The sequence below is a fragment of the Charadrius vociferus genome, unplaced genomic scaffold, assembly GCF_000708025.1.
Source record: "Charadrius vociferus isolate BGI_N301 unplaced genomic scaffold, ASM70802v2 scaffold147, whole genome shotgun sequence".
Lineage (NCBI taxonomy): Eukaryota > Metazoa > Chordata > Aves > Charadriiformes > Charadriidae > Charadrius > Charadrius vociferus.
The window spans coordinates 1,355,405-1,369,278 of NW_009649570.1; positions in this window are offsets into that span (position 1 = coordinate 1,355,405).

The window sequence follows — 13,874 nt, forward strand, 5'->3', positions numbered from 1 at the left end:
GGGGGCTTCTCGGGCAACCTGGGCTACCTGCGGGCCGGTGCTGGACCCCGAGCAACCACGGCACCCGCTTAAAAATCGTCAGAGCGTGCTTTCGGTATTGCGGGCCGCAAGCGTTCCTCGTGTGGTTTGGCTCTTTTTTGTTGCCTTTTTATATTACGACCTTTTAAAAACCGTGGAATTCTTGACTATTTAACTACATGAAGAAGCTGGGGTTGTAAGAGAAACACCAAGTATCACGACACCTGCAAATGACAGTGTTCCCAATGCACAGCTTTCAAAACAACATCCAAACCAAGGTAGCAAAATTTAAGCTCTTTAACCAAAATAACCTTCTGTTCTAACGAAGATGGTGCAGAATTCACTCGTTTGACGCTGGCTCAGGCTGTTCGCTTCAGATCAAGTATGCCAGTTTGTATATGTGACCCATTTTTGGTATTGACCACCAGCAAAAACTGCATTTTTATATAACTTAAACAGTCCAAATGGCCAATAGGCTCTTCTTTTCAGGATACTATGAAAATAATTAAGAAGTATCTGTCCTTGTACTTCAGAAAACATAATGATTGCTCTTGGTTGCCAGGGCTGAAATAATTTTTTCATTGTGTAATACTGCAGAGTTCCCTCCTATATGTGTAAAATTGCTTCTGGTTTGGGCTTTTTTTTTTTTTTTTTTCCCCACCAAGTATATAGGCCATCCCATAAGGAAATGCCTGACGTAACAGACCAATAATCTGTTCTGGTTTTGCCACTCCTGTGATCTTGTTCAAAGTATTTCTTGTATTAATTAGATGACTTTCTATGCATGAATCATGGTTTATCCTTTGCATAAAGGGAACTATACCTTCGGAAAAAGTAATACAGAAATAAAAATTCATATAAACATAGGAAGCCTAAAATTACTATTTTAATGGCATTGGTTATCCTAGGTGAGCTAAGTGTTTCTTCTTATGGTATGTTCCTTAGAAAAGGCACAAAATCTTTTCTCAGACTGGCATCAAAAGTAGAGGAAATTTTCTTGATCGCTTATCTTATAAGCCTTACTGCTTAAACTGTACTCTTCTTTACTAATGGATAAAATGAGAATTATTTTTCCTAAAACTTATAGTTTTTAATATTATTAGCCCTTATTAAATAAATAATGTACAGTATATCAAAATCAACTGATACTTAGTTGGCTTTAAGTTAATAAACTGTCAGTGCTTGCACCTTTACTGACAATTTTGGTACTCTGCAAGTACATACACTGAATTAACCCAGGTTGCTTCCGAAGTAAGGCTCCGATTAGTGTCCAAGTTACTTGCATCTTAGGCAGTAAGGTGACACACAATTTCTAGCAGCACTGTGAGATGCCTGTGGTGGTCCACACAGGCCAACACATTTCACTTCCATCTTTTCCAGCCCTGTCCCTGGTGGCACTTCTGGCTGCTGTCACAGTTTCATTACTGGAGCAGATGGATCTGGGGTCTGATCCAATCTGTCAGGTACCATACCAGCAGCAGCAGAGCTGGACCCTAAAGACATTTGCTCTCCATGCAGCAATACTAGGAACACTTACCAGAAAAGCACTGCTGGTTAGACCTTTTTTTTTTTACTAGAGAACAGCTTGGATTAATTATGGTTTTAATAACTATTTCTGATGGAATGCTTGCAGTACTTTACATATGTGCCTTGGATTATATAGCTGAAATCATCATCCTTGTTATTTTTTTCCTACTGGACAATGAGTCTTTTTTGTGATATTTAAGGCATGAGAAAAGGGCAAGAAAATGTACCTAACATCCTTTGAAATTTAAAAAGCAATAGTTCCCTTACATCTTTCTCAGAAGTACGTATAGTCCGTCCAGCATATACACACTGAATCCGATGTATCCATGAAATACTGAATGTATTGGATATCAGTGAAAGATTGTATTGCATGTAATGTAGAGTTGATCTGCACACAATAAGTCATCCTGTCCAGAGTGCACAATGCATGATGCAATTTGCAGAGTGCAAATAAACCATGCAGTTCATATACTGTAGGTCATGCATGCCCAGACATACCAGAGTCACTGCACATCTGATATAGTCAACCTGCACCAGTAAGTACAGTAGGTACCATCCAAAATTTGTTATATATGAAGGAAGTAACAAGACCATTTCTAAGAATTTGCCTGCCGAATATCCAGAGGTCCTAGACACATAGTGAAAAGGCCATAGCTGATTTGTGAAGCATTTGCCTACTCCCAAAAGCAGTGGAGTTGGCAGGTAGGGGAAATCCATAGTTTTTCTCCTGAATTTGCCACCACTTTGCTGCATGATCTTTCCCCAAAAGCTTATTAAAATAAGTCTGCGCTCAGGTTTCTTTCTCTGTCAGAGAGGGAATAACAGAACATTCCTTAAAAGACCGATGTTAAAACTAACACAGTAGCTTGAGCACTTTTAATTTTACATCTAAAATGTTGCTAAAAAAATCCCGAATGCTCTTAATACTTCACTAAATCCGAATTTTATTAGATTGCGTTGTGAAGCCCTCATGAATGTTTTTAAAGAGGCAGCTCTTGTTTCAGGTTGGCTGGCTCACTGCAGTCTTTTCACCACAATATTTACAGATTTCAGATGCATTTAGGGAGGTGTTTAATAGCTGGAAGCTGTATGAGAGGAGTTACCAGTTTTACTTGGTATAGACCTGACTCAGCAGTCTTACAGCAGTCATTTACATAATGGGACAACATACCAGCTGTGGATTTGAGCCCAGGTCTGACTAATTGTCACTGGCAGAGTGGAAGTGGAGACAAAAAAGTGGGATTTTGGAGACAAGTGTCAATGAAAACAGTAAGAAAACCTTGCTATGCAGGTAACCCCGGCCTTCCATGACTCTCTGGAATATACACGTTTGTGGGCGGCCCTACAGTCTCTTCTGTGGCAAGGCCAGCCCTAGCCTCCTACTTAGTAACTTGATATTCTTACCTACATCTCTGCTTTTCCTATGGGAAGGCTTAATCATTTCTTTCATTACTACTTTTCCAGATTATTAGATAGTACGATTTATCTTTGCTTTGTTTCTTTTTTCAAGTAAGGAAAACCCTGTCAGAATTTATATTTAGTGCTATTGTAGAGGTCACAAAGGCATTTTATTCTTAATAGAAAACTCTTAATTCCTTACAGTCTGTCACTGGAGATGCACAGGAATTAACAAGACATGTATTCATGTTCTAGTCTTCCTAGCCAAAGTTTGTCAGTGGATAAATTCCTTATGCTTTACTAAAATTATATGACTAATTTAATCTCTCTAGTTATTATTTGAGTGAAGAAATGTAACTATTGGACTAGTTTTTAGAATTTTTAATTTTCAGGTTAAAATACAAAAATAATTTCATTCAAAAGTCAGAAACATTTTGAAGAATGTTTCTAATGAGACAGCTGTCTAGAACCAAAAAAAGTTGTAGTATATTTAACTTGTCTGGCAACAAGGGCAACAATTCAACTACAAGATGTAAACAACTGAAAATGTTTTAATTATTGGTAAGCTCATAACTATGATGCCAAGTATTCAAAGATACACTTCCAGGAAAGACATGTCTTGAAAAATAAGACAGGATATATTTTGGCTTTAAACAACTTCCCACATCAGTGGCAGCTTCTTTAAGCACTGTGTTTGTAATAGAGATGCTGAATCTAGAGCAATAGCAATTTTACAAAATAATACCCACAAATGTCATCATGGTTTAGCCAAAGAGGCATGAATAATACTGAGAGACCTCATATAAGCTCAGACCTTACACTCAGGTGAGAGGTTTCATGAAGTTTAATTATCATGATGTTACCATACTTCATTAAGACGCCCCTCTTGGTGAGCAAAGTGCTTTTTTACTCAATTAGCTTACACAAGGCCTAGCAAAACTGGAAAGAATATATATATATAATTTTCTGTCTTTTGAAGCGTGAAGCACAGCAGCCTTTACTGTAGTGACCCCTGCTATGACTTAGGCATAGAAAGCCGTGTGTCTGTTACTCATAACCCCACACATCCAACTAGCAGAACTACCATCTCCGTATCAACGGACACTCAAGAGTTTGCAATGCACTTGCTCAGGGCAACAGACAGAGAAGGGGTAGAGAAAAATCTCCCAGGTTTCTTAGGATTCCTGCTTCCTTCCAAAGGAGGTGCTTTTTACTCCCAAACTGTTTATTTCATTTACATGTAAGTAATCTGAATATCTATACATACTAATCCTCAGAAGTAAATGTTTACTCCCTCCCACGTAGATCTCTAAGATTCATAGTGTGACGCACCTACTGGATTTGTTTCTCTCAGACTTCAAAGTGACAGCTCCTGTCTCTCAGGGCTAGATGACAGACTGCAGTCATTTTAACCTGAAACAATCATCATTTTCATGACCAGAGCTAGACGCCTGTGACAAACTCTTGTAGGAAAACCATCCAGGAGCTTTAGCAAATTCAGAATTCAGAGATTTATTTGGAGAGGCTAGAATTATCTAGCTTATACAAAACTCCAGCTCAGGGGGCTGAACCAGCTCGGTGCTCGCATGCCCAAATTGAGATGTTTGTAATTGAAAAGCAATGGCCTAAATAGTGAACAAACTAACTTGCTTAAAACCCTACGTTATGTGGGACAACTTGTTTCAATAAAACTCCTTTTGTCTCATCTTTCTCAGTCATAAGAGAACACTGTACCCAAAACACAAACAAGGAAAGCATCTTGCACCATATAAGAAAAAAGTAATTAAAAGAAAGAAAACACCACATCTACTAGGAACATATGGATTTTTCACACCCAAATGTCAATAGTAGCATTTCTGCAAACTCCCTATATCATACTGAACATTCATTCTCAAGAATGGGAATTATTGACTGGAATTGGAACACTGTGTATTGAGGAAGAAACTGAAATGAGTCTGGAGGGTAAGATAACAGCCTATCTGCAATTTAAGCTCATTTTCTTTAGCCTTCTTCGTTAGAACTTAACTGCAGTTTTTCTCCTACAGGGTGTCATTGTTCTGTCACTAAAAAATAAAACAATGCTTAACAAACAGTATTTTGTTTCCTGTCTATATTTTAGCATGCAATATAAAAATAATAGGATTTGTTATTTTCCCTACAGCCTTCTAATATGTATGAATTTTGCCTTTATTTCTTACTTCAATGTTCAGGAATTTTGATACATACAATAAAATCAAATGTGAAAGTAAGACAGTATTTGTATCCCTTGAGAAAGAAACCCTGTTATAAGCAGAAGGCATTCTTCTTTTGAAGAACTCCTGTTGAAGATTATAGTTGACCTCTTTAAGACTGTCAGATTTTGGCATCCCTGTTCAACTTTCTGCAATATTCTATTCTGATTCCATGCACATGGAAATACTTAAAAGCATGTTTTTAACTCCAGGCACATGTTTAGTGTCCACTGATTTCAATGAAATAATAAAAAAAAAAAAATCCTAGATTTAAGACAATGTTGAAAGACTTTTTGGAATAGAAGTGAACCAGGGAATAAAAGCTTCTTTTAACTTGCCGTTAGTTTGAACTGAACAATCTGTAGCATCAGTGATCCCACAGCAGGAAAAGGGAAATCTCTTAGAAGAGCTTCAGTTGCACTATCAATTTCTGTTTCTGGGTGTCACCCAGAAGTCTTTATAAAAACATGTTTGTCTTTGGAGACCAATATTCACTTAAGTTCAAATTAGCCACAACCTTAAAGTAGTATTTTGGAAGGCAAAGCATAAAGTACAAGAAGTACTTAGAATTACATCATGAAATAAGTATATGTCAGCAAATAAAATCATTAATTTGAATTGTTCTGCGGCTATACAAATAACATTCACCTCAACAGTGATCAGTTTTGTAGGCATCAGTTTTGCAGGTGAATGAATACGGGTGGAGCCCTTTGCTCATATACAGCACCCTACGTGAACAGGGCTCTGCACTGGGGCACGAGACTTAGCCAAGTAAATCCTTAGCAAAGCCTGCATAGATGACTCTGGCATGCATTTGTAGGTATGACACAAACCTCATGCTGCCATCTGACTGTACTTGATGTCAGATGTTGATTAACTAAGTTTCCATATCTTATTAAGAATTAATAAGCCAGTCTTTTCCCCTTTTGCAATATCATGAATGTAATCCTTTGGTGTTAGCACTGTATTAATTATTCACAATAACCCATCGAGTAATTAGCCATCATTCTACAATTACTTAGCTTTCAGTTCTTATAAATTCTAGCCTTAGCTTTCAAAGAGTAGTTTACCCATCAGACTTGACCTGATACCTTCTTGTCACTGGTGGTATATGACTTCACTAACACTAGTACATCAAGTAACTATTGTTTCAGTTAGGAAAAGCTCTTCACATAGAAAGCTTCGTCCATCATCAGGCTTTTTTCTTAAAAGGTGTTTAGCATTAATAAGTAATGGAAAAATTAAAAAGAAAACCTGAAAAATGTAAGTTTGCTCTAAAATTTCTTTTACAGTGGCTCTAACAAGAACATTCATATTAATATTGTTATAATTTTCTAATTTATCTGAAGTGAAAGTTAAAGTAATACCAAGGGAAGCACTCCCTCTCTGTTTCATTAATGACACCCGTGGCCTAAATCATATTACAGAGATATTGCCAGGAGGACCCCCCCAATACCCAAAATGGTATGTGGAATCTGTTGGCACCAGCATATTTATGTTGCTGTGCTCAGTCACGAGATAGAAACCCCTCTGCCTCAGGACATTTTTCAAAGAGAGTGTCTTTGGCCACAATGGTGGTCTTAGCCCTCCGTTTCAGCTTTGTGCAAGCACTGCTCTGTCACAGCTGAAAATGTGGCTTACAGTATTTGCAGAACTTTTTTTTTTTTTTTCAATATCTTAAGCATAAATCTACTCATTAGCTTAAATCAAGTTAACAAGAAAACACAAATATTACCGATAGCTTGCTGCTATCTTGCTATAATACTTCTCCACCCTATTATTATGGCTAGCACTCCCAAATGGATGGAATGACCTGTTATCCTAACCCAGATAGCTGGCTAAAGTACAATTTTTCATGGAACAATTATGCTCAATGGCCCAAATTGTGATACATTTAAATAATTAGGGAAATCAAGTCTCAGTATAAGTGCCCATTGAAATCTGAAAAGCAAGCGTGGTCAACATTTCAATAAAAAGTTCATCAGAAGAAAATGCAAAGTCTTGTATCTGGGATGGAATAACTCCATCCAACAATACAGGCTGGGGGACAACTGTGTAAGAAGCAGCTTTGAAGAAATGATCGGATCGGGGAGGCCTGGTGGACAACAAGTTGAACATGAAGCAGTATGTCCTTGCAGCAAAGGCAGCCAGCTGCATCATGAGCTGTTTTAACAAGAGCGTAGTGAGCAGGCCCGGGGAATTGCTCCTTTCCCCCATCTGACAGCTGTGAGACCGCATATGGAGTTCTGTGACCAGTTGTTGAGTCCTCTGGACAACAAAGACATTGACATATTGGAGTGAGTTCAGCAAAGATGGTCACAGGGCTGGAGCACACTACATAAGAGGAGAGGCTGAGGGAGCAGCGCCTGTTCACACTAGAGAAGAGAAGGCTCAGGGCGCATCTTAACACTGTCAGAGGATGTAGAGAAGATGGAGTCAGACTCTTTTCAGAGGTGCATAGTAGTAGGACAAGAGGCTACAGACACAAGGTGGAACATCAAAAATTCCAATAGCTACAAGAAATTTCTGCTTACCACAAAGGTGGTCAAATACTGGAATAGATTACCCAGAAAGTCTGTGGAATTCACATCCTGGGGGTGTCCAATACGCAACTGGGCAAGTCCCTAAGTAACATGCTCTGGGACCTGCTTTGAACAGGGCATTGGACTAGATGACCTCCAGATGTCCCTTCCTACCCAAATTATTCTATGATCACAGAAACTTTTATCGCTTTCAGCACTTATTTTCTCAAGCGGCAGGCCGTGGAGCTCTCTTTTGGGGGAACTGTAAATACATCCCATTACAGATCCACCAATTAGAGTCAGTATACGTGAAGAAGAAACGGTCAAAAACTGATCCTGTTTGCTTGAAAAGGCAACGTTGATATGAATTTGGGGAAGGGTTGTAAATAACTAGATATTACAGAAGAACTGCTCATGAAAAATGTCTTTATTCAGGGCTCAGTCAATTCAATTTAAATCAAGTTAAATTAATGTAATAAACACAATCAGATCTTTAACATTTTACACATCAGGAGATCAAACATTAACAAACTAAGGAAACTGATGTGGAAACTTAGCACATCATGGGGGTCCTGGTCATATGAAGCCTGGCATGTGAGTCAAATGTGAGTTAGCAAGAATTCTTTCCTTCCATATCAGCATCAGGAAAAAGAGCAAATATTTTCAAACAACTTCAAACAACTAAGAGAAGAAAAAAAATCTAAGAAAGTTTGCATATTACTGGTACTGCGAAGAATGGCTGTATATTAGCTATATTCTTAAACTACACTGCATGGGTTCACACATGAAAAAAGTAAAACAATGACAAGATCAATGGATTTCGAATTGTCTCTCAATACTGTATATCGATTTTTTTTTTTTTTTTTGACCTGAATTGAGGCTGTGGCAGGGCTCTTGCTTCACTGCAAAAGAGATTGACTTAAGTTTCTTTTCAAGGTAAATGTCAAGTAAGTAGTATTTTAAATATATGGGCTGCTCACTAATTATGTCTTCGGTCCTATAAAAACACATAATTGCCCATTACTGTATTCAGTAGAAATAGTCAAGTATTTATTATGCACGTGGTTCCAAGTGTTTTCAGGATGAGAGTCCATGCCAAAGTCAATTAAGTATAGGACTCCAAAGTGGTTGGGAAATTATATAGGATAAACAGGCAGAGGATGTTTCTTAAGTGAAGGTGCAATTCTGGATGTCAAACATGGTCAGAAGCATTGTTGCGATGTATTTAACCTTGCGAACAAACAGAAGAGTTGTTGTAACATATAATTATTAAAGAAAACATTGACACAATTAAACCTCTAACTAATGTCTATTTACACAATATTCACATCCATCCTGAGGAGCACAGGTTTTTCATTTGTGAATTCCTTTCTTCTGTAGTCTTTCTGTTTTGACCACATTTTTATTGTCAGCAATCGATTTCATACCTCCTGTTGCAAAACAAGTATTTTGTTTATGCTCTTATGCATAACAAATTGCAAAATGGTGATTAATCTAGCTAAAAAACTGCACAGTGACTACATGCTACGCAGGGCCAAAATAAGCTGCCTAAACATAGGCATCTAGTTTGAGAAACCCCTGTGTATCTGAAACACCCAAACAGCAAATACAACATAGGTCCTGTAAGAGACCTGTGCTCTTTTGGTTTACTAACTGGGTGGCAGACAGGACACCCTCTGTCATCTCAGATGATAACAGATGTCTAAATTTAGAAAAACAGAACAAACTTTTACTCTCTAAAAACCTTACTGAAGGCGTTGGAGACATGCTAAATCTTTAGGAGAGCATGTATTTATTAATATGGTAAGTTTTTGGTTTGTATGTTAACCTCAGAGTACTTTGCTAGTATTTCTACAGGGAGACTCAGCAGCACTTCTGCAGTAGGTGTTACAGTTACACTGTGGCAGAACTGAGGTTCAGGGAGATTGAAAGCCACATTCAGTTTTCCCAAATTCTTCTTCAGTCTTTGTGCCCAGCATTTTCCACTGGGAAAGCCTACAGCCAACCAGCTGAAACACTATCACTGAGTTGCAATTTGGATGGCACGAGTTTGGCCTTACATAACTTCCTCCAGGATGATCACTTGGAGCCATCAGGACCTGTGGATAGTCTTAATGGGGAACTTGTCCTGACTGATTTTTAGAAGGCAGTCTGAAAAGAGAAAATGAGGGCTCTACAATACATGAGCTTGTGCTGTTTTAGCGAATAGCAGGTAGTAGTAGTAACTATAGGAGCTACTCAATAGGAAGGTAAGAATCGTTCCGAATTGTCCGGGGGAACTTGCTTGTCTTCACAATTTTTATTCCCTAGATAATTAAATACATGGAAATTGGCTGTGGGTATCACTGTTTGGAATAAAATGGTTCAGTTCCTTAACATTTCGTACAGGTGCCTAGACTTAGAGATTTAAAGGAAGCCATCAGAAGTAGTATTTCATTAACTAATTCAAGACATGGGATTAATTTTTGTGAATCAGCTTTCTTAGGTACAGCTATTTAATTAGTAGAATTATATAACTGTGCTCTGATATATCAAATTAACACATGCAAGATATATTCAATTGAAGGTTTATTACTTTCTTTAAAATGCACAGGCCAAAGGCAGGACCTAAGAGAACAAGAAGGCTGGACATTTACTTAAGTAGGAAAGGATGGGAGAAGAAAGAAAATTGAAGCCTGTACCTGCCAGTGCGGACATGATCTCCAGTGGGGCCTGTGGGAAGTAGAAAGCAAATGGGAAGAAAGCAAGGGAAAAAAGAAAAAAGAAAAAAAGAGGCTTTGGCACACAGGAAGATAGGACTGAGTAAAAGACTAAAACCAGTGACTGACCAACAGGCTGGGTGCCAGGCTCTTCTGGATTCTGATCTTACATTCACTGCTGACTCACCATGTGGCCACGAACAAATGACTCCACCTTTGTGTTTCAGTTTCTCATAAGCAGGGTGATATTTATCTACTAGTCTCATGGAATGTTGTAAAGATAATTAATAAATGTTTGGAAAGTACTCTGAAGGTGAAAGGCCAAATTAAAAGTTGTGAATGGCTAGGAGGGCATCAAACTAACTTGCTCATTTCTTTTCAGCAAAAACAGTCTATACTTACAGAAAGCATGCAAAGAAAAAAAAGCCACATGGATTTGTTACCGCTGTCTACTCTCTACCTATTTTCACCTATGACTGCACTCTGTATTTAGCTAATGTTTGATTCAAGCAAATCATATGTGTACAACTATTTATCAACTAAAGTTAATCATGTGCCCAACCGATTGTCAGATTAGATTGCAAGACTAAATGGTGTGTAGAGGGCTGTCTTTTTATCGTATATCTACAGAAACATCTGATAAACACTTTTTCAAATACAAATAATAATAGCTGGTAAGTTACAAAAAAGTGACATATACATTTAGTATTGGTCATCAGCTCTCTGAAGCTGGGACCATTTTTAATGTCTACTTTTGTGCCTTAGCATCGAAGTACACTGTTGATGGCAGGTGTTCATTAGAATTTTATATCATTAAAATATTAAAAAAGAGTCACGACAAACTATAGGATACTTTTATTATAGGATAGATTTGTCCCTACTCATTGCCAGGTGTTTGGACTAGATGACCTTTAAAGGTCCCTTCCAACCCAAATCAGCATATGATTATTTCATCTAATGTCAAAAGCCTGCTACATCTTAGGCAGCTTCGTGTTTGTTTGGTCACAATCAGACCAGAAGCAGACTGGTATTCTGGCCTGATAAAATTCTGGTTAGTTGCTTTCCCTAATGATTCCTCTACTCAAGGCAGAGGTCTTTCAGGAAGGCAAAACAGTCTTAGTTGTTAGGCCATTAGTGTCTTATGGGTGCCGTAAGTCAACTGTAATTTCTATCCAACTTAATATGCCTGTCCTTTCTGTGAGTCTGTTTGAAGTTTTGTGTGTCAGGCTTTATATATGCAAATATGTATGAAATCAAAACAATGTGACCTAATGTAGTAATGTTGAATAACAGAAGAAAGCTTAGTTGAGAAAGTTCACGAGCCATCCCTAAATAAAGTTTGTTTGTAAACTATTCAAACAAATTATTTAATAAATATGTTAACTCTATATTTAGTTTGTTACCAATTAAGATTTGCTGTGTTTGGGTCAGGTACTGCCACTGACTTAAGTAAATTATTATGATCTAATACAGCAATAGAAAAGATGACTGCTATTCAGTGTGAATTAGTACCTGAAATACCAGACATGCCATACTAATCAAGTGATTAGTCCACTTCTGCTTCTCCTGTACCTAATCAGTGAGTAAACCATTTTTTTCAGTCTAAGGAGAACAAGAAAAACTGCTGAAAGACCAAAATATTATTAAATGCTGAAACAAAATTTTCTTTTATGGTGTAACATGATTTTAATTTTGGGCAACCCAGTGAAAAATCATTTATCATCTCTGCAAGGTAGGAAGCAATGACGTGCACTTTATTAGCCAATCAAAAAGAAAACCGGGTTGTCCAGCCCATATTCAAATGGGAACACAGACAAACACACACATAGGTTTTGTAAAAAAAGACAGCAAGTTGTAATGATTTAGCAAACAAAGTAACAGCTAGTTTAAAAACAAACACAGGCTGTATCTTCAAACCACAGCACACAATCCCTAGTTTTCAAGAACACTATATATAACATCACTTGAGAAGTTGCAAAAAGCAACATTACATCCAAAAAGTCACATCTGAATATGAAAGAAAAACAACAATATTTTTGTGGCTTCAGTGGGTTAACTGAAAACTGGATAGAACCACTGAAATTCACTGCCTGCTTTCTCCTTACTGATACCAAAATGAAATGATATAGCAGCTTACTAATCAGTAATCTTGGATTTGTCCTGCCTCTGGCTTTGTTACCGATACAGGGTGCACCTATACTGCCGTCTCTAACACCAATCCAGTTATGGCAGCACTGAGTTGAGCAGAAGCTACACTGTCTGTCTAGGAAATGGGGTATGTGCTCATTTAGTCCATGACAAGCTTTATGCTGCATACCTACTGGTACTGGTACTGAACTAATACATCCCATGCTACTAACTCCAGGAAAACCATACCAATAGCGTGTCACATTTTCCTTCATGCTTTATCAGCAGCTTGATAGCTGTAGAGTAACAATCCACTTGTTAGACTCTAGTTTTGGTTCTATTGTGAGTTTTTTGTGTATTCCCGAACAACTGCATATTTTGTCTTAGTTTCCCGTGCTATAAATAGAGAGATATTTTCTAAAGTCTTTTAAAATTTGTGGATGAAGAGTGTCCTGCACAGTAAATTCAGTATGCTGTCATATGCAGTTATGTCTAGTTTTATATCCTCCAATTTCCTCATCTATAGAATGAGGATTACTTTATATGTTATAATTAACAGGTCACTAAGGGGTTAAACTCATGAAGGTTGGTCAAGTATTCTGAAAACGGAGGCAGCATTCAAAGAATATTATTATTAGTTTCACCGCTTGCATATTACATAAAGCTTAAGTCTACAGAGAGGCCAGGGAGCAGGAGACAGGGAACAGTGATGTTATTGTACCCAGACTGATATTAGAACAATGACCATTACAAGCCAACGATACTTTATCAACTGAACGGAACAATAGCTGAGGCTTAGCAGCCAGTACTCTATTGATTGTGACATTATAAATCGGAGAGATCATACAAATGAGGTCAGTTCTCTGGGCTAATTGTGTTTGGCTACTTGTTGAGAATTGCTTGTATATGAAAAAATGCGTAGTTCAGTTTACAGATCTACTGTACTAAAAAATGAGACATTCAAAAGGGCTAAAACTTAGCTGAGTTCCTCCCCAAGTGGTACCAATAAGGTTCCTTTGTAGCAGGATGCGGAGAACTTTTAAAAATCCTAGTTTCCAGGATTCACGGGTCATTATTTGTTCTTTGAGAGGAAAAGTCACACTGTTAACACCTAAAACATATGTTTACACACTGTCCACAGTACTGGGTGCTCCTCAGGGAACAAAGCAGTTGGATGAAGCTAAGTATTGGGGCTACCACAATATTTTTCCTTACGTACTTTGTTACTAATTTTATATATTGTCGTGGTTTAATAGTTACTATTTTTTATATATATATAATATTAGATGCTTGGATAATTCAACCACCTCTCTCTCTCTAAAAATATAACTAACAGCACTGGACTTGTCACC